General features: G+C 56.2%; 1 long non-coding RNA gene across 2 annotated transcripts; it reads right to left on the reverse strand.

Annotated features, from left to right (window-relative positions):
• Window positions 1–234: 234 nt before the first annotated feature.
• LOC140407282 (uncharacterized) lies at window positions 235–4082 on the reverse strand. Of its 2 annotated transcripts, none has more exons than XR_011939576.1 (3): window positions 4001–4082; window positions 1036–1540; window positions 235–410 (listed from the first exon to the last, which is right to left on the reverse strand). It is a non-coding gene; the product is annotated as an uncharacterized lncRNA (long non-coding RNA). The 2 variants fall into 2 exon arrangements; XR_011939575.1 differs by lacking the exon at window positions 4001–4082 and adding an exon at window positions 3884–3961.
• Window positions 4083–5028: the final 946 nt, after the last annotated feature.

Consider the following 5028-nt stretch of genomic DNA (forward strand, 5'->3'; position numbering starts at 1 on the left):
ACACGGGGAGAATGTGCAAACTCCACACGGACAGTGACCCAGAGCCGGGATCGAAGCTGGGACCTCGGCGCCGTGAGACAGCAGGGCTAATCCACTGCGCCACCGTGCTGCCCTGTATTCCAGATTTTATGAGGCAAAATTAAATTCTATCAGCCCCCGCATTCAAAGACTCTGGATTATGAGTTCTGATTTCGTATTGGTCCCCTCTTGACCAGTTGCCTCGCTCACCGCGTCACTCTGGGCGATTCCCCCTGCTGGCCGGTCCTGCACTCGGTCATCCCCTGGCCACCCCTTGGCCCTCCCGCACTCCGCAGGCTGCACTTGCTGTTCAGGCGGGCCGCAAGGACGCCTCCGGGGTCTTCTTCCTTGGTTGCCTGGCCCCCCTGGTCCTCAGTGAATGATGCCGTCCCCTTCGGGGGGGGGGGAAACAAAACGTGTCGTTAGCTCCAGCCAGGGTGCCACTTGCTGCCGCAGCATAAAAAAAGTCACAAACACCAATAAAATCTGACCGGGAAGGGGGGGGGGGGGGAGGGCAGAGCAGGAATGGCAGGGGGCCTGTTGGGTTTGGGATGGGGCTGTGGAGTCCAACATTGATTTTTCACCTCTTGGAGATCCGAGAACATGTATGGCCAAGGCACGAGGCCTTTTAGGTCTCTCTCTCTCTCTCTGATGAGACTGGGGTGGGGGTCATTAGGGTAAAGTATTGGCCTTTCCCCCTCTGAGGCAGGGATGGGGTGCTACTGAGGGCAGCAAAGGGGGTCAAATGGTGGCCTTACATCCACCAGGAGCTCAGGGTTAAGTACATCGCCAAGCAATGGGACATTGAATTGGTATCTTCCCTCATGATGGGGATGATTGACATTCCACATTCCACTCTCTCAAATGACGGGTTCACTGAGGGCATTGTGGGGGGGGGGGGGGGGCAGTGTAGTCAGATGTTGACCTTTCACCTATGAGGGGTGGGAGTGGGAGGACAGGGGGCTGTCAAATCTGTCCCCCACCCCCATGAGACATGCCATACGCCAATGGGCTTACCTGGTGGTCAGAGTGACGTTCACCCCTTTCGCCTCGGTGCTTGCCGTGGACGTTGGTCAGTCGTTGCCCCCGCTCCTGGATGTGGAACTCGGCTGCGTCGGCCTCCTCCTCCTTCTCCTCGAGTGCGGCCCTCAGCTGGCCCACCTCGCGCTGCAGGCCCTTGACCTTCTGCCGGAGCAGCTGGCACTCCCGCCGGCTCCTCACCTTCTCCAGGTTGGCCTTGGCCCACTTTTCCTTCCAGCGGGCGCTGCACTCGGACCACCAGCGCACCGTCTTCTCCAGGTTGGCGGCCAGCGACCTGGCCTCCAGCAGCTCCCGGCGGCACCGCTCGAGGGCTGGCTCCCAGCAGTCGCCCTCCCCCTCTGCCTGGAGGGCGGGGGCCAGCAGCCTGCTGGGCCGCTGCCCAACAGGCGTCGGCGGGGCCTCCGAGGCCTGAGGCCTACTACTTTGTGTCGCCTTGCTAACGGCTGCCTCCCCCCGCTTCATTCCTTCACACTCTCAGTGCCTGCGTCAAGTGGGAATGGAAAAACAAGCGGTCAGCCTCGGGGGGCTAACATTCACCAAAACCAATTTTTCCTTGTACACTACCATTAGGAGTAGGCGCAGGACAAGGCCTCAGGCCTACTGCGACTTTGAATACCAGCCTGGTTGAGCACCAAAATGATACATTGCATTGGAAGCATGTGACCAGATTCACTTCACTGATTCCGGGATGAAGGTTGTTTGTCCGATGAGGAAAGGTTGAGCCGGACGGGGCCTGTACCCATTGGAGTTTAGAAAGAACCAGAGGAGATCTTATTGAAGACTCCCATTGAAGACGAGATTAAGACTTATGAGCTTGATTGTCGATCTACCTGTACCTGTCCTGGGAGTGTTTTCTTTTTAAAAGCACCCAATTGTTTTCTAACCAACTAAGTGGAAATTTACCGTAGCCAATCCACCTACCCTGCATATCTTTGGGTTGTGGGAGTGTGACCCAAGCAGACAGGGGGAGAATGTGCAAACTCCACACGGACAGTGACCCAGGGCCGCCACCATGAGACAGCAGTGCTAACCACTGCGACACGGTAGCGGGTGGCACGGTAGCATAGTGGTTAGCACAGTTGCTTCACAGCTGCAGGGACCCAGGTTCGATTCCTGCCTTGGGTCGCTGTCTGTGTGGAGTCTGCACGTTCTCCTCGTGTCTGCGTGGGTTTCCTCCAGGTGCTCCGGTTTCCTCCCACAGTCCAAAGATGTGCAGGTTATGTGGACTGGCCGTGATAAATTGCCCTTAGTGTCCAATGAAACAGTTAGGTGAGGTTACGGGGATAGGATGGAGGTGTGGGCTTAGGTTGGGTGCTCTTTTCAAGGGCCGGTGCAGACTCGATGGGCCGGATGGCCCCCTTCTGCACTGTAAATTCTATGATCTACGACATCGTGCCACCCTTTTGTCCTGGGAATGTTTGATGGGGACAGTGTAGAGGGAGCTTTATTCTGTATCTAAGCCCATGCTGTACCTGTCCTGGGACTGTTTGATGGGGACAGTGTAGAGGGAGCTTTACTCTGTATCTAACCCCGTGCTGTACCTGTCCTGGGAATGTTTGATGGGGACAGTGTAGAGGGAGTTTTATTCTGTATCTAAGCCCGTGCTGTACCTGTCCTGGGAGTGTTTCATGGGGACAGTGTAGAGGGAGCTTTACTCTGTACCTAACCCCGTGCTGTACCTGTCCTGGGAGTGTTTCATGGGGACAGTGTAGAGGGAGCTTTACTCTGTATCTAACTCCGTGCTGTACCTGTCCTGGGAGGGTTTGATGGGGACAGTGTAGAGGGAGCTTTATTCTGTATCTAAGCCCGTGCTGTACCTGTCCTGGGAGTGTTTCATGGGGACAGTGTAGAGGGAGCTTTACTCTGTACCTAACCCCGTGCTGTACCTGTCCTGGGAGTGTTTGATGGGGACAGTGTAGAGGGAGCTTTACTCTGTATCTAACCCCGTGCTGTACCTGTCCTGGGAGTGTTTGATGGGGACAGTGTAGAGGGAGCTTTACTCTGTACCTAACCCCGTGCTGTACCTGTCCTGGGAGTGTTTCATGGGGACAGTGTAGAGGGAGCTTTACTCTGTATCTAACCCCGTGCTGTACCTGTCCTGGGAGTGTTTGATGGGGGACAGTGTAGATGGAGCTTTACTCTGTATCTAACCCCGTGCTGTACCTGTCCTGGGAGTGTTTGATGGGGACAGTGTAGAGGGAGCTTTACTCTGTATCTAACCCCGTGCTGTACCTGTCCTGGGAGTGTTTGATGGGGACAGTGTAGAGGGAGCTTTACTCTGTACCTAACCCCGTGCTGTACCTGTCCTGGGAGTGTTTGATGGGGACAGTGTAGAGGGAGCTTTACTCTGTATCTAACCCCGTGCTGTACCTGTCCTGGGAGTGTTTGATGGGGACAGTGTAGAGGGAGCTTTACTCTGTACCTAACCCCGTGCTGTACCTGTCCTGGGAGTGTTTCATGGGGACAGTGTAGAGGGAGCTTTACTCTGTATCTAACCCCGTGCTGTACCTGTCCTGGGAGTGTTTGATGGGGGACAGTGTAGATGGAGCTTTACTCTGTATCTAACCCCGTGCTGTACCTGTCCTGGGAGTGTTTGATGGGGACAGTGTAGAGGGAGCTTTACTCTGTATCTAACCCCGTGCTGTACCTGTCCTGGGAGTGTTTGATGGGGACAGTGTAGAGGGAGCTTTACTCTGTATCTAACCCCGTGCTGTACCTGTCCTGGGAGTGTTTGATGGGGACAGTGTAGAGGGAGCTTTACTCTGTATCTAACCCCGTGCTGTACCTGTCCTGGGAGGGTTTGATGGGGGCACTATTCACTTACCTAGGAGGAGCAGCAAATCCCTTGATGACCCTGGCAGTACTGTTCCTCACAATGCCCCGCCCTGGAAAAAGTGTGACAGTCGGCGGTGAGTTATTGGACTTGAAAAGCCAACTTTACCTTTTTGTTCGCGTGAACCGTGAGCTCCCTCCCTCCCTTGCTCTTCCTGCTCTGCCTGGCTGACGTCAGACTTCGGGTTTGACGAGTTCTGTGTTTGTTCTACTCCATTCCTCATTTTTTTTTCCCCTCTCAAACAAATGCCGGCGCCCTGCCCTGCCCTGCCTTCCCTCTCTCTCTCTCTCTCTCGCCCCAGGGCAGCAGGTGGCAAGTCGAGGCTGCGGCGGAGAAGGTGTTGTCAAGCTGACAGGTGGCATGCTTACCCGCGCTGGCACTGTTCCTCAGGCGGTGGGGGTTCAGGGGGGGGGGGGGACGCGGGCAGCGCGTGGTGGCAGACACAAGTCTGCCCTCAGCCTTAAAACTCAACCCTTTGCGAGAATTCTCCTCACAGCATTCCGGCCAGGGCAACGGTGCCAATCGGACTGGGCAAGGCCTGGGCCTTCCGTTGCTGCCCTGGTGCCCCCTCGATCCCCGCCGCAGCCAAGGAGGTACTCTGAGGGGCGCGCCGCCTCAGCCGAATAGGCGCACAGCAAGATCCCAGAGCCCGTGAACTGACGGTCAGGCCCGCCCCATCTCCTTTGGCGATAGTTGGTTCAAGGAATTGCCGAATCCCCCCCGCAGTGCAGAACACTCGGCCCATCGAGTCTGCACCGGCTCTTGGAAAGAGCACCCTACCCAAGGTCAACACCTCCACCCTATCCCCATACCCCAGTAACCCCACCCAACACTAAGGGCAATTTAGGACACTAAGGGCAATTTATCATGGCCAATCCACCTAACCTGCACATCTTTGGACTGTGGGAGGAAACCGGAGCGCCCAGAGGAAACCCACGCAGACACGGGGAGAGCGTGCAGACTCCGCACAGACAGTGACCCAGAGCCGGGAATCAAGCCCGGGTGGCTGGAGCAACTGTGCTAACCACTGTGCCAGCAAGCCAGGGGGAACGCAGCGCCAACGTTCCACACCCTCCCCCCGCAACCAACAACATAACTGAGACGCAACTTAAACCCAGATTGAAACACGACTTACA

This window comes from Scyliorhinus torazame, unplaced genomic scaffold (genome assembly GCF_047496885.1).
Source record: "Scyliorhinus torazame isolate Kashiwa2021f unplaced genomic scaffold, sScyTor2.1 scaffold_1435, whole genome shotgun sequence".
In the NCBI taxonomy this organism is placed as follows: domain Eukaryota; kingdom Metazoa; phylum Chordata; class Chondrichthyes; order Carcharhiniformes; family Scyliorhinidae; genus Scyliorhinus; species Scyliorhinus torazame.